This window comes from Thunnus maccoyii, chromosome 21 (genome assembly GCF_910596095.1).
Source record: "Thunnus maccoyii chromosome 21, fThuMac1.1, whole genome shotgun sequence".
Taxonomy (NCBI): Eukaryota; Metazoa; Chordata; class Actinopteri; order Scombriformes; family Scombridae; genus Thunnus; species Thunnus maccoyii.
In genome coordinates, this window is record NC_056553.1 from 23,690,189 (window position 1) to 23,715,933 (window position 25,745).

Sequence of the window (25,745 nt, forward strand, 5' to 3'; positions counted from 1 at the left end):
AGGCTGGAGGCTCTATGAAAATGACTGATAGACTTTCATCATATGGAAGAACTCCCTTCTCTGCTCCGAAATGCTCAGTAAAGTCCAAACTCTTGATGTGAGATTGTGACGGTATAAAATGGGACTGCAGCTGTCTTATCAGAAAACACAGAGCGAGAGCACAGATAGCTCTTGTGACTGCATGATTGGATCATTATCCTGCTAGCCCATGGCTGCTCTGAATAAATGATAACAATCATTATGTACTGTACTTCAGCCAGGTGTGGCTTAGAGGTCCCTTGTTAAGGCTTTTTGACACCTACATGTAGATACTTGCAGTGTTTGTTCCCTGTGCCATCAAATAAATCAGTACACCAAAAATATTCTTTTGCATTGCATTCAAAAATTACTTGTTTGTGCCATTTACACTTTTTATATCATGTCTCATATCTGAATACAGTCTAGATGCAATTTAATACACTTACACTTAACCACATATGTGTGATGTCAATGTAAGGTGACTTATTAGGTGGAGGAGGGTAGGGGGGGTGGCTGGATAGTTTAGTCAGATGTCATATAGCTGCAGGAGACCACTGTTCGCTTCCCGTTTCCAGCCACGGGTGTTATGTTTCTATGACATTTTTAACCCTAAATTGTCACGTGGTGTACACTGTTGCCATTCAGCCTGGCTCTGCCATTACTGCTGGTGGCTCAGGGGCAGCGCTGCTTCTTCTTCCTCTCATGTTGGACTGAGGGCAGACTGGACGCTACATTAACTCACTATTGCCTCTGTGGTACAAAGTGGTACTATGAGACAGTGCAACCACTTGCTATCTAAACACTACAACAGCTCCTTATGCCTTCTGCTTGATTCCATTTGTAAAAATTGCTCTCTACCTGTCATCGTTATAGTAGAATGTATTCATTTTCATCTTTCATCTCTTTGTTACTGCCCTGGCCATATTTCTAACCTGTGTTTAGCTTGCTGTTGTGTTTTGTGTGACTGTGTTTGTGTGAGAGTGTGTGCCCTGTTCCTGCAAGGGTCTTTCAGTGTGAGTTCTAGATGTCTCCATCCAATTGGCTGGTTTTGAGGGTTCGGCCTGGAGTGTCTGCTGCTGATTGGTCCAGTAATTAAATCCCACCTTTTAAAATGCCTGAGTTTCCAGCAGTCCACTGGCAGTAGTTCAACAACAGCACCCTGTTCTGTCCTCAGCCTCCAAACCCCTTTGAACTAGACTTTGTAATCTTGTGAGACCTCAGCTCAATTCTAGCATTTTTTTTGTGTTTGTGTAAATTGTAAATAGAATAATCCACACCTTTGTTGTAAATAGCACTGAAGCTGAGGGGGTGAGCTGCCATTTTCTTTCTCTAGGGAGTTAGGTTTAGTGAATGTCTTTTTGAAAATGTGTTTTTCACCTGGGTTAGTCAGCACATTTGGAGAAGATAGACTCTTTTGTTTGCTGTTTTGGCCTTTATATGTAGCAATAACTTGTTTCACTTTCATTGCAATTCAGTGGTTCGGGGACCAGGGAAGAAACTTAACTTTTGTTGTGCTCCTACGCCCTTATATGGGGGCATAACAACATCTGGCTAGAATACGCCTAAACTGTCTTCCGAGACATCTGGATTTCAATTTGCCTCTCATGCTTCTTCATTGCAGTTACACTTAGCTTTTATGGGCTCTATTTTCATGCCAGGCAAATTGCTATTTTCCTGGGGTGCAATGAGGTTATTTCCTCAACTGTGCCACTTTGGTATCATGGTGACTCACTGTGCTCCACACTGGGAGGAGAGGCACTGTAGTGGGTGTGGCGATGCCAATCCAGTAACACACTGCGATCTTCCTGCCAAGAATGTATTTCTAGCGCTGTCTGCTGATCAACATTTTGTCTCTTCATTTGGTTAAGGTACACCTATATAAACTTCTCTGAAATCACACAAATCCCTTTATTCATGTTTTGCTTGTCCTTACTTACTTACAGTTTTACTCTGATTATGGCATTAATGCACAGAAGACTGAATAAACGGAATAATTATTACAAGCTGTCTGTGTCATCCACAACAGCTAGCATCCTATACTGACAGTCTTCCCTTTACTCTGGTGACTCTCTGTAAAGCCAATCTGAAGGCAGCAGGTATCTGTTCCATCTGCAGTCTCTAATTGTAATAATGTTGCACATTGTCAAGGCAAAATTACACACACCAGATCTCTGGTTAAACTGTGTACAATCAGCACCAGACATTGGCAATATAACCACAGAAACCTCTTTTGCATGTAAAACTGCCAAATCAAATGGATTTAAACTTTAAAAATAATTTAAGAAATAAAAAATACAATACATTATTGGATCATCAATGTGTCCAGAAAAGTGAAATCACCTTAAAGAAAGAGACATCATCTGCTCTTGGCAGTAAATTTGAGCTGCCGTGTTCATATTTGAAGCTTTGCATGTCACAGACAACAATAAGTTTCCTCTGCATCATGACGGGAGAAGCCCTGTGTTTAAAGGGTATGAAATTAGCCAATGTGATTGGACATGATTGTCACAGCCCACCTATAATGTCTGATGATGTACTCTCTCTGATCACCCACCCCGTACACACAAGTGTGACATAAGTGCACCTGGGGAGCCTAAGGCGGTGGCTAAATATAAATGGGAGTATAAATGTCATGATATATGCATGAAGTATTTTACATATAGTGGAGGTAGCAAGCAGAATCCAGTGGTGAACGACACAGATTTATAAAACAAAATTTAAAATAAATGTTAAGTTAATCTTTAAACTTCACTTGCAAGTTTGACTGAAATTTTGGAAACTTTCCTGTTTTATACCATAATAAGGATTTTTGAAATTGATTGTGCAGCTACAGACGGTTGTGTTCAGCGGTGAGGTGACAGCGCTCTCCACCACCATCATCAAAACACCAAATGAGGGGATATCTTTTTGAAGAATGGTGTTCATCCCTCAGAGGAGTTCCAGAGACTTGTAGAATCAATGCCAAGGCTGAGGAACACATTCTTCATCATAGGATAAAGGTGATCACTGGATACCTCACCACTTCTTAAATGCCTAGGATGTCAGTGTAACAGATTTAAGAGAAAAAGTTTTCCTATTTTCCTGACAGAAAAAAACACTGAAAAAGGAGCATTGTTACATTTATTTTGGGGTTGTTCAGTGATACATTTGTTTTGGTTTAATATGTTTCCCTGAATAAATAGAACTATCTGCCAGAGACTACTGTATTGTTAGAAATTCTGAGAAAACAACTTTGTACGGCTAAAAAGTAGATTTTCTAAAGCCCCTTTACACCCACACAGGTGTCAGTAGTTCTTGTTGATTAGACCTCTGCTCAGGTTGAAGGACTGATAAAGGAATACGTTTTTCCACCTTTACAGAGAAAGAACTGTCAATCAAGCACAGTCTGCACAAACCCACATGCTGTAATTCTGAGAGGAGGTTTAATCAATTAAGTAAAAACACCTTCGGCAGTTGTACAATATATGTTTAGGGTCCTAAAACTGGTCAATTGTGATATTAATTCTGTGACACACAAAGCTTCATTGAACCATACATTATACATATGAAATAATTAATTTGCTGCAAAATTACAATTACATGCAGCTGTGTGCATTTTGAGCATATAATGTCAATGTTGACATCTCTCCCCCCTCTTTAGGGGGAGAGAGTGCACCAGCCAGAAAAAGAGGAGAGATATCAGACAGAGGAAGCAGTGTCCAAACAGTGAAGACCCAGCTTCACAGATCAAGACAGAAGGAAGTGACAGGGAGACTGAAAGCTCCAGAGTGGGAGAGGACCAGAGATATTATTTTCAACAAAAAGCAACACAAAAAAAATATAAAAAGGGATGAAAAACCATAATGTCTACATAATGAACTAAAATCAAGTAAAATATGGATAAAATTGGTGTTGTTTTCATTGTGTATACAAGGAGACCCTGACTTGATATTAATAATTTCTAACAGGGAGAAACATTTTTGATTTGAATACAATTTGAGAATGCTTATGATCATTCCAGATATAAGCAACTAAAACTGAACAGAATTAAAACAGACAGTAAGGATCAGTAGTCTTTTTTAAAGCACTACAACCACAGAGTGTTCATGGGCCCCAATAATGGAGATTTTGCACATGGCAGCAACATGACAGACTGAAAACTGTATGTTTGGAATATGTATATTAGGGCATTCCCATATGGCTATACTATTACAATCACAGTTAGATTTATTGTTGCTGATTGACGCTTGCAAGTGTGATATATATGTATGGGAAAATCAAGTGTTACATTTGTGACACTCATGTCATCATGGCTGACATTTCCAGTTTGATAGAGCACATTTGACAAAGAAAAGGGTGTTTCAAAGTCATGTATCTCCTTTTGGCATACCAGAGGATAATGTGTGAAACTTCTGCAGGGTTTGAAGTCACATTAAACTTACATTACTGCATGAGATGGAAGATGATCTGGATCCAAAAACCAAATGAAGCCATGCATCCCTGGAGTAACAAAGCTCCTTCCTTCCGGGCATTTTCTTCTTGTTCCAATGGGTGAAGTCATTTCATGTTTCGTCTTTATCACAACATATATATAACATTCTTGACAGATCATCATGCAGTGCTGTAGATTTTATAATATGGCTCATTTTCCAAATGTGCAGGGTGCAATTGACTGTGCTCATGTTCAAGTTATACACTCACTGGCAAATGAGCGCATAAACTGAAAATAGAAAGTACACAAACAAACCCTTAATATCCACTATTTATCTGACCAGAACATCATGACAAATGTGGTTGCAACATATCTAGGAAGAGGGCAGGTGATGTTGGAAAATGTTTAGGGTAGGTTTACATATGTTGCTGTTGCTTTGGTTTATGTCACAGATTCAAAAAACAAACAAACAAACAAACATGTTAACATTTCCTTGCAGATTTTAAGGGATATGTCCACTGCATCTATGGATTCTGACACCTGCCCAAAGCTCCACTTCACTAGATTTCGAGCAGTAAAAAAAGGCTCATAACTGCACTAGAAATGTGGCAGCAACATCCAGCATCATACAGCATTCTGTTTATTGTACCTGATGTGTAGGACTCAGCAGATTTAAGGCCTGTACGTGGAAACTTGCAGAGGTGAGAGCAAACCAATGTACGCACTTCTCCCTTCCCCCATATGGCCCTTATCATTCCTCTTCCATTTTGAGTGACACTCAATTTGAAGTGTCAGTGATGTATTGGAAAGGGCCACTCACAGTTGAGCATCTGAGGTGAGAGAGGAGAAAGATTGCAAGAGCTCTAGGATGGACTCCTTTCCACCCTCAATTCAATGTTGACACAAATACTGTGTTTTTTAGTGTAATTATTGATTTGCAGTGTTCCATGAAGTAATGGTTTTGATGTATTCATTGATTCAAAAGCCTGCTAATACTGATCCCATTGACAATCAAAACCAAATTCTTTGGTTTACAAATCTAAAGTTTGTTTTTGGGCAATTTCATGTTTCAGAGTCAAACAATGTCATGTAATGGATATAAGGTTTCTTCTAAGTGCAATGTTGAACATTCTTTATCATAAAACAAGTTGCTATATTGTGTTACCTGACCTGAATACTGCGTGCTGATTCTCAGATTTATCGGGTTCTGTTCGAGAACAGCACTAGTGTTTAATGTTTTTTGCAGTACATCATGAACTTGCAAGGCTTTGATAATGGATAAAGAACAATTTTGTGACAAAACGTATATAGGGTTCAGAATCTGCTCTGTGTTAAAGGTGCAATATATGACATTCTGCCTCACTAGACATGACACTAGCACCAGCATCTCAGACCAAAACATATGTGCATGTCATTTACAGAATAAAGTTGGGAGAAAAAAGAAAGCGGCTCCTGGACAGACAGCTAACGAAACTCAAACTGTCAAACTAGGCAGCGCTGATCAAATATGTATCATGATTCTGTTAGTGCATTGCCTATATCTTGCCTCATATGTTTTCAGAAACATATGAGAAAGTTTGTGATACGAACGCCATGTTGGAAACAGATGGGAGGGACTCACATTGACTAACATGTAGCTGGAGCAGCTTCCATAAAACAGAGAAGTTCTGATTACATCACACACACAAAGAGTGTGACTTCACCCTCTGTCAGGTCACCATTAGTCCACGATATCTTTACATAGCAAATAGCTGTTTGCTGACATCTAGTGGGGCTGAACATCGTATATGGGACCTTTAAGAATAACTCATGACAGTCAGTTAATTTTTTTTAAAGGATGGCATTTATCAGTTTTTGCAAATAAACTCTTCAAGTATTCATATTACCAAAATGTTTGGCAGGCTGCACCACAATTCACACTAAAGTGCTAAAGTGAAATTCCCCATAGACTGTAGATTTGTTTTTAAACCTATCTGCTAATACTGCCTAACCTTCCTGATTCTGCTGTGTGCTGCTCAAGTGTTTTGATTTAAGGGGATGTTTTTGACTCAGATCAATCTTATACATGAGTAAGATTAGGTGTTTAGATACAAGAAAGGGATGGTGTGTTTTTCCAAAGGTCTCTCTACATTGGAGGACTGTGGCAGTTTAGTTAATAGGTTTGATGGGAAAGCAGCCAAGTATTGGTTTGGAATGCGCTGACGGTCAGCTAGGTGTTTGCTGTCAGTATGTGTTTCTGTCTGTGGCAAACTAATTAAATAAAGTACAAACCGGAATATCTTTACAGACAGTCCACATTTTTGTAAGAGGCAGGAGAGAATCAGAAATGACATTTTCACTGGTGAGTCTCCTCTCTGCCTGCCTGTCTCTCTGACCTAAAATGAATTGCCTACCAGAAAAGGGAAAATACATCATTACAGAGTTCAGTTCAAATAAATGGCGGTGACATCCAACTAGGGGCTATTTTCTCTTTCTGGCCCACTCCTCATACATCTGTGACTAACTCATTGAGACAAGACATCTTCTGTCATGCATATTCACCGGGCATCAATCTCAACAATCCTCTCACTCTAATGCTGTCTCCACCCCTGCTCACTAAAAGAGGGCTTTGCCAATACCAATGAGAGAAAACCTAAGAAATCCTCAGGGGGGTGCTTCATTTTTTTTTCAGCTCTCTATTCCTTTCTCTGGTCTTTTCCCCTCTCTTTTTCACTCCAAATTCTGTTAAATATTTTGAAATTCTGATGTGTCTTTCAGGCATCTAGGGACCAAAGTTTAGACAGAAGTAGTACTTAATGACTCAAATGATCTGAAGTTTAGTTTGGGTGAAAAGTTGGGCAAAATAATGATTCTTACTGCTGAAGTCAGCTGAATCAGGCACCTTCCCCTCCTGTGTATCCAGATGTTGCTGGATATTGTTAAGGATGTATAGAGTGGAATTATATATTCCATCAGTAAGCATTTCAGCAGCAGTTTCAGCTGCTTTCACAAATGCTGATCCCTAATTACACATGTAGCCATTAGGAGGAGTCTTATTAATAATTCCAACCTTAATTTTATCTCTAGTGACCTTGCATGCTATTGAAACATTGCTACTTTACAAGACAATGGAACAACAAATTACTGATGAGTGCGAAAGTCACAAGTTTACATCCCTTGTCAGTTCACCTTCTATAGTAAACCCAGTCCACTAACAAACTGTTGGTTTACCCTGATGAGGCTCTGCCTCAGGACCCTGAGAAAGATGCTCTTGATGCCCAATCAGGTGGCGGCATGCCCTGCAAACAAGCGCCAACCCTGGTGTTGCTGGAAGATATCATCAAATAAAAGACCTGCTTTATCTGCTCCATTCCCATTGGCAGCCTCTCTTTGCTTCTGCTAACTGGGTTGACATCAAACTGAGGCAACTCCTGCCCCATCCGTCCCATGACGAGACCACACCACCCTCTTTGTTCAAGGTTCCTCTCGCTCACCTCTATGTGCTGTCAACCAGCCTTTCATCAGGATAGAGTACAGGCTGAATTGTTCAGCACCACAAATGTATTCATCTCCAAATGCCAACATGTCTCCACTCTTTTTAAGTTCTCAAAATACAATGGGGTTGAATTAAAGACTAGAAAATGTGACTGTCTTGAATCTTTAGGGGAATCCCTGCTAATGGAAAACTGGGATGTAGCATTGCAAGTGACTATTAACATGTCACAACATTCACCAATTGCAGCCTAGATGGGGTCAGAAGAGAGCAAACCATTATTGTGTGCTAATAGAATAGTAAAGAGAGCTGTCTCCATTTCTACACTCGACTTATCAAAATCTACTGTCGTAGTCAGGTTTGCAACAATTTCAGTGATCTATGGAGTTTAAGACACAAGGTAATGCTTCCAAAGCACACTGCAGTGTATATTTGTGGGTCAACAGATTATCTTGAAAATGCAATATGTGTGCAAATACAGAAAACAGGCTGGGAGTTGAGTTTATAAAGTCAGAAACTTCAGCAAAGAAGCGTGCACTGGTTTTAGTGTGCACCCACAGATGGTCATTTTCTGTTGTCTTAGGGTACATTTTCTAAAATATGCACTATTAAAAGTTAAGTCCAAAACTGTCTTAGACACTGATGGTTCAGTAGTCTTTACACAGCTTATGTCATTAGGACTGCCAGAGCACGGATAGTGAATTTGTGGAGACACACAGATGAAACAGATCACACAGCTCCCTTCTGAGGTCTCCACATCACTGAACTCTGAGAAGAAGAGAACAGAGAGCCATTTGGAGAAAAGAAGCTGATGGTCTACTATTTTTAAAAGTGGTATACAGTATAATATGGTATCTTCTATATTGATAGTATTCATAGTAATATTGTTACATGACCATGTTAGCTGGTTGAGTATCCTCATTATTCTCCAGGCTGTATAAATGCCAAGTTGTATTTTTTGGCATATGTCCTCAAAAAAACGATTAAGTCTCTGCACACCTGAATATGTGACAGGTGCATCAGTCACTGAGTAGGTTGAAACATTGTAAACAAATAAATATTCCAGAAATGAGACATTATGCAGGGTTTTTTCCATTTGTATTCTTTTTTTTTGTTGGTTAAAAACTATCAAAAAACAAATCAAGCAAGGGTGGTGTTTCAACAAAAGTGAGTGAGTCCTAATGACTGCAGCTTCGATTCATTACAAAATGGGAAAGTTTAGTTCAGTGTCTTTAGTTGTGGAATGCAGGGAAACCAATTTTCGAAGTTGTCTCCATCTTTAATTCATACCAGACTTCTCAACAATGTAAAACCTCTTAATCAGTTACATTAACTCTTCTTTTATCATTAACTGTAGATATGTTTGTTAGCAGGCCAAAATGATAAAATTCTCTCATTCAGAACAGAATGTTTAGAAATACTTTTATCTCATTGGCATACCTAAGTGCATGCATCGTAAGCATGCATCATATTCAGGCAACCATCTTTTTCTAATTTGAAAAACAAAATAGTATGCATGTGTATCAGAAGAGTCACATGGTGTCCTCTCTGATCGTCTGGAAACGTCTCCTTTATTTCACAGACATGTTTAAGCACAGGACCTTTAATCAAGACAACACTTCTAGTTTTGCTTTAAAACCCTATGAGAAAAGGCCTGGAAGCCACTGGAATACTTTTATATTTAAAATGTATTGTATAATTGATTCCTTCAATTTCCACTAGATTTTTAACATTCAAAAGTAAATGCATATATTCCCCTCAGGAAATTCCTAAGGAAAGACTTTGGAATTACCAGTCAATATGATTCATCCCACTGAGACCATGACAATGCACAGCAAATTTTATGACAATACTGCCATAATTTATCTTGTGTACACAGCTGATAATTTGGGATAAAGGTTGCATAAGTGGAAAAGTCATGTAACAACTAAAATGTTCAGAGATCCTCTGGAGAGCATAAAAAGTGTTCAATAAATTCACTAGTAATCTGTCTATTGGATTTAAATTCCCTCGTGCACAGATGGAAGTTTGACCCAATGGAAGGGTAAGGTCAGGGAACACCAAACAAGAATCATTCTCTGAGAACCTCTAAATAAAGAGAACTCTTCCAAGAAGTTAGTTATTTTGCCAACTTACTTTCTCAGCTAGTCGGCTGGTGACAGCACAGTCCTCCCGCTGGCAACTACAATTACAGTTTTGACACGGTTTTACTAGTGACAAAATAAAAGATATAATTGCAAATCAGGCTCAATAAATCCCAAGTGGGTGCCATGTACAGATTTGACACAGAGTAAATGAACAGAAGTGGAAATTCAAAGTTGTGACAATGTACACTTAGACATCACTCCAACTTCAGATTAATGGAAGTGAAAATTCTATGTTGGACATACTTAAAGCTGAAACATTATTAGTTCATTTAACTGTGTAAACTAACATTTTATTGAACTTTGTGGTTGAAACTTTGAGCTCTCTTAACTTTTTCATTTTTTAGAGTGTAAAAACAAGACTTTATCATGTAAGTGCTGTCAGCAGTGATTGTGAATGCTTGCTCATCAGTTGCTCATGCACTATAAATTCTCAGATCAAATGACTGAGTGGAACCATACAGACGGCAGTTCTGAAACCTTATTATGGTTTGAACAAAGTGTGCATGGTGATCAATTCACTTCTTCAAAACTTCTACTTTGATCATTTTTTTTAACGAAGCTTCATATTCATTTCATATTGACTTGTATTTTTGAAGCTCCTCTGAGTGCTAATCTTGCAATGCATACCATAGCAGCAGTGTTTCTAACAAACTGCTTTTCTTATGAAAAGCTAAAATCTCCCTAAGCAGAATCCTTCTGCTGTGGTGGCTGAATGTTCAACTTGGAGCTGGTGAGTTGAGATTGGTGCATGAAAAAAAAACCTTAATGAAAACAGTGAATGGCCTTTATTCTCCAACAAGGAAGCAGAAAAACAGGCAAACCAATTTATTCTGTGCTCAGCACATATAACGCAAAATCAATATTCTCCAAACAAAGTACTGCACAGACTATCCCTGTTGTGCAATTATGTAAGTCAGATGCGATCATTGAGCAATTACCTGTGTCCACTCTTCCTACATGAAGTCCAAGGCAAAACAGACATTGTGTTGTAATTTTTACAGCAGTTTGACTGTTAGACACTTAATTGAACAAACACAGCTGCCGGCCAAACAAATCGTCTAACAAAGAAACATGGTGCAACACTGAGTGTAGTGGTAGTAAATACAAATACGTAGCAAGTCGAGAAGTATGATTTTACCCACATATAACATAAATAGCTTACAGAAAGACCACAAAAGCCAGAGAAACATTGTAATGTTTGAACACACTTTGACTGGTTTCCAGTACATTGAGAGCCACTAGAAACCAGAGTCAAATACCTTGTGTGTTCAAACCTACTTGGTCAATAAATCTGATTGTGATCATAATGTGGTAACTCTCTCTAGTTTTGTACCAAGCTGATGGAAATTGTTCAAACCAGCAACAAACTGAATGTAAAACTGACTGTTTTCAGCTAAACGGTTAACAATTGCTTCTTGATGTTTGACATAATGGAATGACTTAACTTATTTTTTTTTCCACCGTGTGGCATTTGATTACAGCAGAAGTTATTTAAGTCTATACTGCTGAAAAGTTCTCTGTATAGCTCTTTTCAGATATGCACTATAACATTTATGGCTTCATCTTTCTGTCAGAGTACCAGGTTTTTACCATTCATTTTACCATATTCCTGTTCATTATGAAAACAGTGTTCTCAGGGTTTTTACAGGCTGTATCAAATATGGATTTTAAAAATTTCTTTTCAGTTAAAGCCTTAATTAATGGCCAGCACGAGCATGATGGACTCTCATCCCCCAATTCTCAGAGTGAATCCAATAATGTATATTTAATCAGTTTCATAATTTATTTAATTTCTGCTGTCGATTTTATAATGTTCGCCTATGTACAAGGATTGAATGACAATATATTTAGTTAGGAGTCTTGTTTAAATCCTATTTGGTCAGATGCTGTATGTTATTATTTTGCTGGATATTCATTAATAAAGAGATCCCGATCTCAATGAGACTACCTATTTAAATAAAGGATTAAATGAATAAAAAGATAAAATTCTTCCATATCGTTGGCCTGTACTGAAATGGAAAATATTAAGAGGGAATGGTTTGATTACTATTGTGATTGTATGAGGGTTTTTTTAATCTCTTCTTCACAGCAAGGGAAAAATGTTATAGATGAATTTGAAATGAGAAGAATCCCCTCAACAACTTGTGCCATATTTGAAGTGTTTTGGAAATGTTACAGTCATGACTTTTATGTATACATGACTCCAGCGCTTATTCATACATGACAGTGACATCTAAAACTGCCAAAACATGTAGGTCCAATGCTGGAATCATGCTTCTATGACAATAAGAATATATGTTTCTGTGGACGGTTAAGCATTGGTCGGCTTGTGTCAAACAAGCGGATTAGTTGATCCAATGTCCTGTCTGTAGGTGGGTTCAAAATGAAAAAGTACAAAAAAAACCCAAAAAAACATTAGAGAATATTAAAGAGACAGCCACAGAAGAATCTCCAAATGAAACTGGTGTACAATGGTTTACGTGCAGTCTGTAGAAGCATCTGTCATTATTTTGAAAAACAGCCAGGAAGAATTAAGTAAAGTTGCAAGGGAACATACGAAATAAGACTATGCATCGTTTGCATTGCTGAAAGTGTGCCCTCCACGCAGGCTGGCACGTGGCCTTAAAGGGAAACGTAGGTATTTTTCAACCTGGAACCTATTTTCACATCTTTTTGCGAGTCTAAGTGACTACTGGGGACAACAATTTTTGAAACTGGTCCAGTATTGAGTGAGAGCGCTGCAGCTGGCAACCGTGTAAGTGGCTGCAATGTAATCTTTCGAGACAATAGCGCCCCGTCAACGTACATCAAAAGTGATTGTTTTAATGAAACATTATGAAAAGGACCATACAGAGAAATAAAACGCTTTTCTTTACCTTTCGCTTGATGCGGTCTGTTTCTTTTTGTGTCTAACCAAGTCTCACTCAAGGAGAAGTCTTGTTCTGAAATCTTGCAAAGTTCAGTCGTTGTCGAAATCAGCTAAATATTCAGCCCGTTCCATGGCATGGCATGGCATCCATCAGCTGAAGTGCTCTCACTCGATACTGGACCAATGTCAAAAATTGTTGTCCACATTAGTCACTTAGACACAAAAAGATGGGAAAATAGGGTCCAGGTTTAAAAATACCTTAGTTTCCCTTTAATGAGCCACATTTGGTTCTTTTATTCAAGATCGAGTGGTTTCAGAGTCTTTACCTCACCCACCTGACAGAATGTTACATCTCACCTTGACAGACACAGTAGACAGGCCCTTCTTCCTCTGACAGGTGAACTTGAAATCTGTCCTCTGAGACTTCATTCCTTCCCCCTCGTCTCTTTTTTATTCCATATTTAAGATCAAGCAGCCTTTTTTCAGAAGGCTGAACTAAAAAAAAAAAAAAAAAAAAGAGTATCTTAGCGACAAAGAATATGCATAACAACAAACACTAAAGCCCTGGGAGCATCCTAGAGAGGCTGCAATGTTCCTTACACCCCATAGAATGAAAGGTTGAATTTAAAAAAAAGTATATTCTTAAATAAAGCTGGTATTACAATAATAAAAATAATTCAAATAATAGTGGGCAGCTGGCATGAACAAATAACAGTCACTCAAAGTAAGTACAAAATTTTATTTATTTATTTTTAATTGAAATATTTCGAATTCCCTGTTCTTTGGTGTTAAGAGAATGACAATTAAACTTGACACTTCCTGCAGATGTTTCACATTAAAATACTAGGAAAGGGCAGGGCAATCTGGAAAGCTTTAAGAAATAACATCTATATCTATGTAGGAAAATGCTGAGTTGACAAATTTCAATTTGAAAATGAATTCATATCATTGATTGATTGATTAGTATCATTATAGCAATTTGCATTTTTAAAATATTTTTTAATATTTCTAATATTGTAATAAACTCTGAAAAGTGGGAGATAAGAAAACACAGTTTACCTAGTTATAGCAGTGTAACCAATGCCTGGAGGCAAGAAAATGATTAAAAAGGATACTGAAACATTAACTGATGGAGAATCGCCACCTCCCCAACAACAACTAACTTTTGTCATGGAAGGAGAAGGAGAGAGATGACCCGTCACTCTCAGGTGAAATGCTGAGTGCAATTCACAATTTAAAGAAAGCTCTGATGGAACACTTTGCATTGAAATTTGATACAGTGATACAGGTGATTTGATATGGTGATACAGTGAACACACCTCATCCAATACAAACTAAAACAATACTCTGGCTAGTTAACAGAGGCTGAGGAGTGTCTTGGAGCAGTGGAAGACAATCACTCAGCGCTGAATAAAACAGCTGCAGTTCTAATGTACACCTGGTAGATTTACCTGACATTGCTAAAGGGAGAGATGCATGTGCCTTTCTGGAAAAATGAATCCCTGAAAAGTACTGAGTGCTGAACCATTTTCCGATCACTGACAGGACGCATAGAATTCCATCTGGCACCCCAACGCACTACCTACAATACTACTAATAAAGCTCTTAAACTACAAGGACAAAACCAAAGTGATGTCAGCTGCATATGAAAAAGGGATATTCATTTTGACAAGCATCATATAATATTTTTCCACAACGGTAAGAAGCACAGAGCCTGCGATGGAGCTAAAACAAGGCGTATATCCATGGGACTGCATTATGGAATACAACATCCATCATCTTTCCGGGTGAGACACAAAGGCAACTCTCAGTTGTACACACATTCTTGAACAAGATCCAGGAGAAGGTCAGAAATGGAACGCATCTCTGAAAACATTTTGTGAGATTACCATGTAGATATGACTAATATAATGGGTATGCTTCAGTGCATACCCATTATATTAGTCATATCTACATGGTACTTTAACCCATTATAGGTTAAAGTAACTTTGCTGTAAATAATGCCAAAATCTGCTTTTTATACACTGTCAAGTTTTTTTCTTTGCACTACAATTCATGTAAAACATGTATACAGCTAAAGTTGGTTGTTTTCTTTGTGTGTCATTATACTGTTAGAAGTATTTCTTTGTTACTCTGTTAAGGATAATCTTTGTCTTTATACTGTTAAATCTAAATTATTTCTTTACACTCCCAATATCACATTTTCCTTTATGAAACAAATTTTAAATAATCCTCATTTAAAGACGGTTTTAAACCAGGCAGCTAAACCTTCTGTTAACAGCCAGTGACTTTTGATTGTATTTAATTTAAAGAGCTATTAACAGGCTGCATTGGCAGGTTGATAAAAGGCATTAACACTCTAATGGGGAAACATTTTACTTCTTTTTTTTGTATAAAAATGAACCAAACATTAGGGCGGAGCAACACATGATAGGGACTTATTTTGTAGACATTTAATCTGTTTCTCAGTTTTTGTGGACCAGATAGCTCCATGACTAAAGTCCTTAGGAGGGAAAGGGGATCCCAGTGTTTGAGCAAGGGGAGGGGTGAAGTTTGTTTGGGAAACCTCACATGGAATGTTTTGTTCAACCTTTATTTATTATTTATGTTATGTTGTGTTTATTTTTTGCTCATATATGAGCTGGCAAAGAGGGTTGTTGAGCAGTCTGATAGGCAATACTATAATACTCAAGTGTATATGCTTCTTTTCTTGACAATACTATTTTATTGATGTTTAGATTACAGAATATGACTCCCAGTTCCAAATTTAAGATAATATCATGTAACTTACATGGGCTAAATAACTTATACAAACTAAAGCAAGTTTTAGAGCTAAGTGACTAAATTCCAAAATACTGCTTTTATAGGAATCACCTTATGATATTCTTAAGGTCCAGATAAGATGGAGCAGCGTCCTACTCTTTCCATGCTAGAGGGGTGTTAATAAAATTATAATATATAGTAGTATAGTATTATTATATATTATAGATAATTCCATTCCTCTAAATATAATTAGGACAATTACTGACCCGAGAGGCAGATACTCCATTATTCATAGCACCCTTCTTAGACACATGGTCAATATATATAGTCCTAATGAGGTTATTCCCTTATTTTTCAAAAATATTTTCTAACTCTATCCTCCCTCCCAGGTCATTATATCATAGGGGGAGACTTCAGCTGGGCACTGCCCAGTATAGACAGATCAAAAGGGTCAAACTGTTATGGTTCTGTCCCAGTCTGGTTCTATGTCCCTCCACCAGTCCACCAGATGCCCTCAGGCTTTTCTGCTTATTAAAGACTGGACTGAGTGGGAAGAAGGACAGGTAAGAGAGGTTGCAGATTATATTTAAGGACCACTTGAGAGACTGTTGCTTTCTACATTGACTCTTGTTGGAACTAAGTGCTAAAGTGAACTGAAAAACTGGTTATGTTATTTAGAGCTGCAGTTGTCTTTTAGTTCGATTGATGTTGTTGCATACAGCCTTAATATGCAAGCCACTCCTCTTTACAGACTGATTTAATTGTCAACAGCAATATATGCTGAAGTTTATTTGTGTGTGCTGTGTGTGCTCGTTGTGACCTGTGCACTTATTTAAGTTGTGTTCACATGAGTTCTGGTATGGTTTGTGCATGGTTATATTGTGTTTTGTGGATTTTCTGGTTTTCTGTTTGCTCTGTGTTTCCTTTCTGTGTTCCTGTGCTCCACACCTGCCCTGCTCCCTGTGTCTTCCTCAGCCAATCAGCTCCCAGCCAGTCTCAGTCTGTGGACCCCTGGTGCCGGCTCTATCCAGGCCAGCTGAAGCTTTGGTGTCAACCCAGCCTGCTGCTCCAGCCCCCAGTCAGCTAACCTTTGGCCTTTGCTGATCTTCACCCTACACCTGGGACTGCTAGCCTTCAATCTACCTCTGCCCTTGAGTTGGCTAGCTTCCTGCCTCATCATGCCCCTCCAAGTGCAGCCCCAGTCCCCATGGACACTGTCGACTGGATGAAGTGGCCACACATGGACCCAGCAGACCTGCTGAAGGAGGAAAAAGAACTTTGTATACTTTTGGCAATTTTGTATACTTTTGGTAATTTTCTGCCTTCTGCCATGAGACCTCCAGCATGAGGCAGAAGAATGCGGCTTTTTCTCTGGCACTCCATGCTTGTTCATACAAGCCGTGGCTGCTGGAACTACTGCCCGATATGACAGTGATTGTGAACACTTACGACGCTGATCCTGTTTTGGCTGCGGCTGGTACCATGCCTGGATCCCCTGTGGTCTCACCTTCAGAATCTCCACTCCCCTGCACCACAGAGGCTCTGCTGCCCAGCACCACATTCTCCACTGTGAACTATCTTTGGATGAAGAAATATTTTTACAGCACGTCTTGAAAGGCCACACTCAGACAACTTCTGTTATATCATATAGTTATATACATATAATAAAACACAAATACCAATGCATTCTGCTCAGGCAGTATGACTATTATAACATGAGCAGCTGATTCTGGTGCTGTATGGGAGAACTGATTAGCGCTGCTGTGTAAATAGTGCACGATGTTTGTTAGACTGCAGAAGAAGTCTCTCATTTTCTTACAGATATATATGGCAGTAATTCATGTTATATGTTCTGTTGTGAAACTGGACAGATATTTGCTAAAATGTAGATGCAAGGTGGTTTCAAGCATCAGATATTAACCTAAGCAACACTGCTGAAACACGTTAGGTCAATATAATGAACAGGGAGTGATTTTCGCCGCAGCCTTATTTTCCTATTGAACACTGAACAGGTCTACTGGAGGAACTGGAAGATCAGTACCTTGCTAAAGGGAAATTCAACAATACGTATCAAGGGAGAGCTGCCCCTTCTCTTTGTTCAACCCACATTTTCCATGTTACATAATCCATATACTCAATAATACTGCACAGTAAGTTTCCTTTGCTCACCACTTTTTGTTCACAAACAACAACAAACTCAAACAAATTCTCATAAACAACACAAACTAAATATTACATGTTTAATTCTAGGAGTAGGAAGGAGTATACACTTATTTATTCCTACTCCTTTGTCAACTACTCATCCATAAACTCATATATGCAATTTATATACAACTATCCCAATTCTATGTACAACCCAATACGGTTTATAAACATCATCCATATACCTCTTAAAAATATTTTTTTGTATATCTTCTTGAAATGATTTATATATATATATATATATATATATATATATATATATATATATATGTATTTTGTTTTAACTCCACATCCAGACTATTCCAAATATTCACCCCACAGATTTAAACATACATACTCTTTACAGCGAAAATCCTCTTCATTAAAATAAATTTTCCTCTCAAATTATAACCCCCCTTTTTGTTTGTTCTCGCTGTCTCTCTGACAGGTTGTGACCACTTCGCCCATTCTCTAGCACGTGGAAGAGCACAACATTCAGCCTTGATTTAAACAATACAGAGCGGATCACAGTGTGGCTGAGAGCAGCCTGACTCAGCTCTATCCCCATGTGAATGAGCTTGGCTGGACTCATAACACTCAGGCAGACTAAAGTGCTGTCATGCACGTTTCTCAGTCTGAGGTACAGGTTTTATTATTTTATCAATATTTAATGATATAAATGCTCTCAAAAGACTACACTGTCATTCTCCAGAGGCTTAGCTGAATGTGCAGACATTTGAAGCTGAAAGGCAAAACAGGAAGAATGAAATGTTATTGGTTTTTATTTGAAATTTAAAAATAACATGCCATTTTGTGCCAGGATTGATGGTGATTGGCTAGTTGCTTTGCCATAAGACAAAAATACAGTGGAAAGCGCTTAAAGTGATCACGTCTGTCTGGGTCAAATTGATCACTATAAATGAATGATTATTATAACTTACCATCTTATTGACATTTGTATATTTATTAAATGAATATAAAGTAATGAAACTTCATTATTAACTGAATTTTATTGACTGCTTCAAAATACAGAACAGCTGTTTAAATGCTTGTTTTTTCGCTGCTGCATCTTGTTGGCTTGTTTTTGGCAGTTTGGCAGAAGCTTCAAGAAGACTATGTTTTTCATTGAGAGACTTTCTTTTTCCCGCCATGATTTCAAAGTGCGCACAGCACAAAAACATTAAGAGGGGATGACATTTCTCTTTGTTTGATAATGTTAAAAGTAGCATCATTTTAAAAAAGACGAGAGAGAGAGAGAGAGAGCGAGTGAGACAGAGAGAAAGAGAGAGAAGCAGTGGTTGAGCGAACTAGAGAGTTGATGAGGAGAGTGAGCAGTGGCAATGAGAGAGACGGTGAATGAGAGGAATAAAACATTATTTTTATGATTTTTTTCATGGCAGTTACAAATAAACATGCCCACAACCACGCCCCACACCTCCACACAACCCGGTGCACCGCAACGCCTCACCACTGGTTTACTATTGTCACTTAAAAAAAAAAAACACAACTAATGCACATTGCATTTGTAATAACTCTTCATGGATCATTCAATGCAGTCAAACTTGTTGCCCGAGGCCATATCACTCATGATGATGTGAAGTGACTCCAGCTCACTTCAGCAGTAATGGGCAGGCATTCTGCTTGCTGAGGCCTCTCCGTCCCTCCAGGAAGGCTCTCGCACAAGTTCTTCCATTCCACTTCATCATTGCATGCTGGGGTTTAAGATGGATGAGGATATAAGCAATGACAGCGTCATCACTAGAATTTGTAGATTAGCATTTGTCAGCTGTAAATGTGTTTTACTTTTTTTTTTTTTAAAGCTTTTATTCCACAGTAAATAGAGTAAATTAAGTCCTTACAACACTTTAGACATTAGCATTATTCTTGCTCAGTTGGATGTTTATGCTTCACTGTGCTGAATGATAAAAATGTGACACTAGAAAGTTGTTTCACAGTCACCTGCTGAAAGTGGAAAGTTTGTATGTGCTCATTAAAAATCAGAGTTTAAGACGTGTACCTGCATAATTTGGGACATCACAACTAGTACTAGTAGTAAAGCCAATCGTGGGCCAGTATGCAACATACACAACTCTGAGAGAAAGTGTGTAGAAACATGAAGCCTCCAGTGCACATACACTGAGAATGGACTTTACAGTGACCTTTCAGTGATGTCTTCAGTGAAAACATCTTGTAAAATAAAACATTTGTATATTCATAGATTCTGGATTGCTCAATGAGGGAGAAGGAGGAGAGGAGTAGTAAAATAATTTTAACAAACAAGGTACATGAACTTTTTTTGTGGAAAAAACATATCAGACACAAATTATTATTCCAAGCAGAGGATTTTTATATGTCTTAACACATGCCTGGAGGGGATCTTTAAAGTCTGATTTACACGCAGATCTCACCTTTTAAAAACTGTGAATAAATATAAATTCCCTGACATGTTTTTTTCTTTCAGAAAATAAAATAGCTGGCCTTATTTAGATGTCACATATACGTATACATATAGTCATGTAAAGGATGATGATTTGAAGTGGTTTTAAACAGTCAAATTTAAACATTATGACAATTGTAATAATTCAACTTTGAGAAAGAAACACTGGGCTATATAGTGAATAGTGAATCTGGACATTATCTCTTCATTCTGCATTACAGTTGCATTGACTTTGACACTAATGATCCACAAAGATCTGACATCATACTGTATCATCTGCTGAAAGAGAAATATTGCACAGCTCTCCATTTATTGGTCTGGATCAAAAAATAATCTGTAGTCATCTCTCTTCCATTTAGGACAGCACAACAGAAATACATAAACCACAGCAAAAATATTGATGCGGTATCATCACATTTAGTATTAACTACACCAACACTGGTTGCAAAGTCTTTGTTGGCTTCAGCTGGGCCCTGAGCTCATTTGATTTTTGTATAGGTCAGTGTGTCAAACAGATATGTTGCTGCTGAGATAAACCCACAGACAGCAGGGCAGCAATGATTTTCTGTCTTCTCTGTGAGTTTGTTTATGTGTTCTTTAACCTGATGATAGACAGTTTACGAATGTAGTGGAGGGTGCATACATTAAAAAAAGATGAATAATTGCCAAAAAAAGATGCGATTTTACAGACTGTAGCGAAACTCAGCTGTTAGATTTTGGTGTCTGTAAAAATTTTCTTGAGCAATCAGCAGTCAGCCTTGGAATGCTCTACAGTCATTCCTGTGCTGCATTTAATTTGCACTATAGCATCACTTTTCAACTGAGCCGCATGTCCAGTGCTGTACTGTAGTATCTTAGATTATCGGCGGATGAGTTTCTGCAAATGACACCCTTTGCCAACTTACTGTTGGTAATTACAACAAGTTCTTGTTGTACTTACTAATAGGACAATGCCTTTTAAAGCCATTTTAGAAGATACACTACAGTGTTCACTCTTGAAATTAAACACTGTGGAAGGCCAGTATTTTGTCTTTGATATGGTATTGAAAAATAGGAGCTGAAGTCTAAACTGCTGTCTTACCTCTTCAAGGCAACACACAGTAAGGGCAAAGTTATGGAAACTTTGGTGATCTGAGAGAGCCTGGTTCACTCACATACATATCAAGCATCAAGGAAGACAAAAACAAGAGAGAGTCAATGAGCTCTGTGAATTCTGCTGGAGATTCAAGCTACAATTTAATTTATGCATGCAATTTCCCACTGAAATATGCATGTATGTGTCTTGCTGCAGCTCTCATCCTGAAACCACTTCAGTGGACAGCGTAGGAGTGGCAGGGTCCATAGGTAGAGGGCTTCGCCTCTGCATATAGAACTAGGGTTACAATATTGTAACCTTCATTCTATCTCACACAGGCTCCACCCTCTTCTGGACTCTAGGTACCACAGCTGACACTCACACCACCCTTTTCACAAGTCCTGAGTTGTACCTTGAAAAGAAACCTGTCATATCTAAGAACCTTATGAACGGACATGGCGTAGTTCAAGGTCCAAGATGCTGCCGTGGATATGTCCTCAACTCTAACCCCACTGTATAAGGCCGTAGATGCTACTACACCACATGTGGAAAGCATTTGGACCATGGTGGGGGGTCCATACCTGCCTGCCTGCAGGCTTGGGAGATTCACTCAAAAAGCCAACTAGCTAGGCGCCTCTTGGATAGGGCTTTACAGTCCACTCCCTCTCCAAAGCAACAGCTGTTCAGTTGCAGTTCCCACTGGAGGGGCTGAGATACGCACACGACAGGGGTTCTAATCTCCTTTCCCTGCACCAGCATTGGAATCCCAACCACTTTTCTTTGTAGCAAGCAATGGTGGATCCTGCTCTCACAGCTTGGATGGTCTGCACCATTTGTGTAGACAGTCCATCCCACATCATCCTGTCCCTCTCAGGAGCCAAGCCTGGATAGGTTGGTCCAACATGGGCAGTGTGCCTATAAAGCCCACTTCCTGGGACTGAGACCCTAAACATGGGCAATGGGTCAGGGCTGGGCCACCAATATCTGGGTCATCTCGGCGTACCACAGCACCGAATGGCGGTCTGGGGCTATCAGGATGACCATCAGTCGCTCTTGCTTCACTCTCTCCAGCAGAGGAGGAATGAGATGAAATGGAGGAACGGCACAGAATAGCCATGGCGCATTTGGATGGATCCTCTTGCGGTGTCAGGGTGAACCACATTGGGCAAAGTGTGTTGTTTTGACTGGCAAGCAGGTCCACTTCTGCTCTCCCGCACCGATTCCAAATCTGCTGCACCACCTCAGGGTGGAAGTTTACGATCAAATACCTGCAAAATGAAAAGAAAAAAGAAGCGGTGCTTCACGGCAGGTACTTCACGGCAGGTACTTCACAGCAGGTACTTCACAAAATAATAAATTTTTTAATCTCTGCAGGCTGAGAATACTGTTGATGTCTGATGTTCAGCTGAAAATCTGTCCATGCTACATGAATCCAGTTCACATCAAGACAGGTGTTTAATCCACTGCAACCTCACTGTTAGTCAGTTGCTCCTCCAACACCTCACAGCTTGGTCTCCCTTATTACAAAGTCTATCTCCCTCTCTAATCCCACAAAAAGTTGAGAAAGCATATTAAATGGAAGTGAGGGAGAGTTGCCTCTGTTGCTAATTGGATTGGAGCTGGCGGGCATTGGCTCTGCGGCACAATGGGAGCAAACAGGAGTGAACAAGTGGATTCTTTTAGCTGAGGTTACAGTTATTATTAGGTATAGGCAGAGAGGTAATTCACTCAGATCAAATGGATTTTGCACTTGTTTTTTTTTAAATCTATAGACTGTACTGTGAGGGTGGTTTGCTCTGTAGCCTCACAGCAAGAAGGTTCTAGGATCGAACTCAAGTCAGCTGAGATTTTTCTGTGTTGCTTGATACTTTTAGATATTAATTTTAACACAAGAACTAAAGTATCCACTGCTCCAGGGAAAGGGTGGAAAAGGACACTGACATGTAAGAACAGCATGTACACGCTCAGTTTAATTTCATGGAAGTTTCAGTTGTAGACCCTCTGAGCTACAAGGCTAACAGAATTAGAGAACACTCCAGTAATCAGAACCAAAGCAAAACATTGGTGTATCCCTGACAAGATCATATTTAGGAGTATTGCAGTCATATCGGTACAGATATTACAAAAATGGAGAATGTGAAGGTGTTTCATAGCACCATTGTGTATGTATTTTATATGTGTTGTACCTCTTTTTTTGGCTGGACCGCAACAGCAGGGCCAACCCTATAATTGCACATGTCCCTGACATTTGACTGACTGACTGAGTCACTGAGTGATGAAATTACACCATTGGTTGACCGAAGCTAGGTAACCCAGGATTCATTTTGCATCAACTGGTGAATGGCAATGGCGGAGATTAAGCTGTTGTAATTTTCACTGTAGGGCTGTTAACATGTAACTTTATTAACTTTTAATATTTTTTCAGGTGAGACAGTAACCATTTAGATTCCCAATATGTGGACAGTTTATCCAAATAACACCTATTTGGAAATTTTCTGCAACGTTTTCGGAGATGTGAGAAGCCGCTGCCTGGGTGAGACCAGCCGGTCATCAGCCAACTCCTGAGATGATCGGCCGGTCAACGTCCATTGTCATAATTTTTCCCACCCGCATTCTGCAAAGACCCACCCCTGCTCTGCCTCTGATTGGTTCTGACCCTGATATTCTTACCTTAACCCTAACCATCTCACTCCTCATGCCCAAACCTAACCAACCTAATAAACAAAGGCAACAAGGACTAGCCAATTGGAGGCAGAGTAGGGTGGGTCTTCGCCGAATGAGGGTGGGAAGAAAATGAAGGCGTCAAAGCCTGGCACACTTCCTGGGGGATTGGTTGTCACGTGTTGCAACTTCCTGTATCTGATGTTTCTAATTAAAAGCCCTTTAGTGTTTCATACACGGTCCAGCGATATACTAGATTTTGAACTGGTTTTGTTGTCTCATACATTGTATTCCTTTGTCCATTTTTTTAGTCCAGTATAGCTACTGAGTGGACCTTGAGGTGAGAATGCTTTGTCAACTGAAATGCAAGGTTTTGCTCCAACACCAAAACTAAACTCTACCATTCTCCAGAACTAGCAATCTGAAACTCATGCTGCATGTGTAGTTTCAATAGTTTCCACGAACAGGTTGACACTTTTTGTTTTTGTGTGAAAACTGGCAGTGCTATATATGAGGGCCACATTTACTAAGAAAATGGTGTTGCATAAATGTGTGCTGCGGTTTTCATTGACTTTTGCGACCACAATCTGCATGTATTCAGCGCCTCATTTAATAAGACAGAAGCTCTTTGACACTGAAGAAAAGTTAAGCTCGAGGACAGAAGGAGAAAGAGAGAGAGAGAGAGAGAGGAGCAGTAGGTTCAGCAGTTCAGAATGGAAGGAGGTGGAGATGGTGGTGATATGGATTTTAATACTGAGATAAATGCCTCCAAACAACTGACAACTAAACATCTCTGACTTTGGCACGCCCTCGCCTTAGCATAGAAAAGTCACTGGCAGGCAATGCAATCTAAATTCAAAGTGATGCAGCAAACAAGTCTTTATCTCTGCCTCAGAACTGCCAATGCAGAATAACAATTATTGACATATTTTGGACCGACTAAGTGACTCACCATATTAGCTTCTAAAAAATGGCCCAATTCTGTCTTTAAGGTTGAATACTTAGAATTGTCAGTGCCTATGCTATGTAACGAGGCATTGGAGAGCCAGATGATTTATAATACATACCCTCCTGACAGTGTTTAAAGCAGATTTCCCTAAATTACAGCTATTAGCATGAATTATCAATAAGGAGAGGTTGAGGAGACCAAGGGCAGTGAAGGATGTAACATACACCATGGTCGCCACCTCTTTATCACTTACCATGCTACACAGCATGCTGAATGAGGAATGGTTCCCAGTTTCTCTATCTCTTCCCTCTCTTTTTATCTCTCGCACAGGGGTTTATATGAGAATTGTTGGAATATTCATGTGAGTTGCTCTTGAGTTGCAGTTCTAAGGAGTTTTTGTTGTCCATTGTACTCTTCTAGCATTCCATTTCTACATGCCTCTCAAATATTGGAAAAAAGCCATTATTGTGCTGGGGAAAAGAGACCAGGTATTTATTCTCTGCAGCATATAAAACTGGGATTTTTTTTAATACTATAATGAAAAGTGTGTGTGTGTATGTGTGTATTTACAGGCAGCAGTCCAATACTTTCTCAGATATTGTTAACTGTCATCATTGTGCAGCGGTGCCTCATTTCAACTAGAGACAAGGTAGATGTGTAAGAAATTTTATCTGTATTTTTTAGTAGCTTAAGTTTACAGGTCTGTTGTTCAGCTCGCTGCATCTCCATCATTCAAATTGTCCATTACACATTCATTTATCA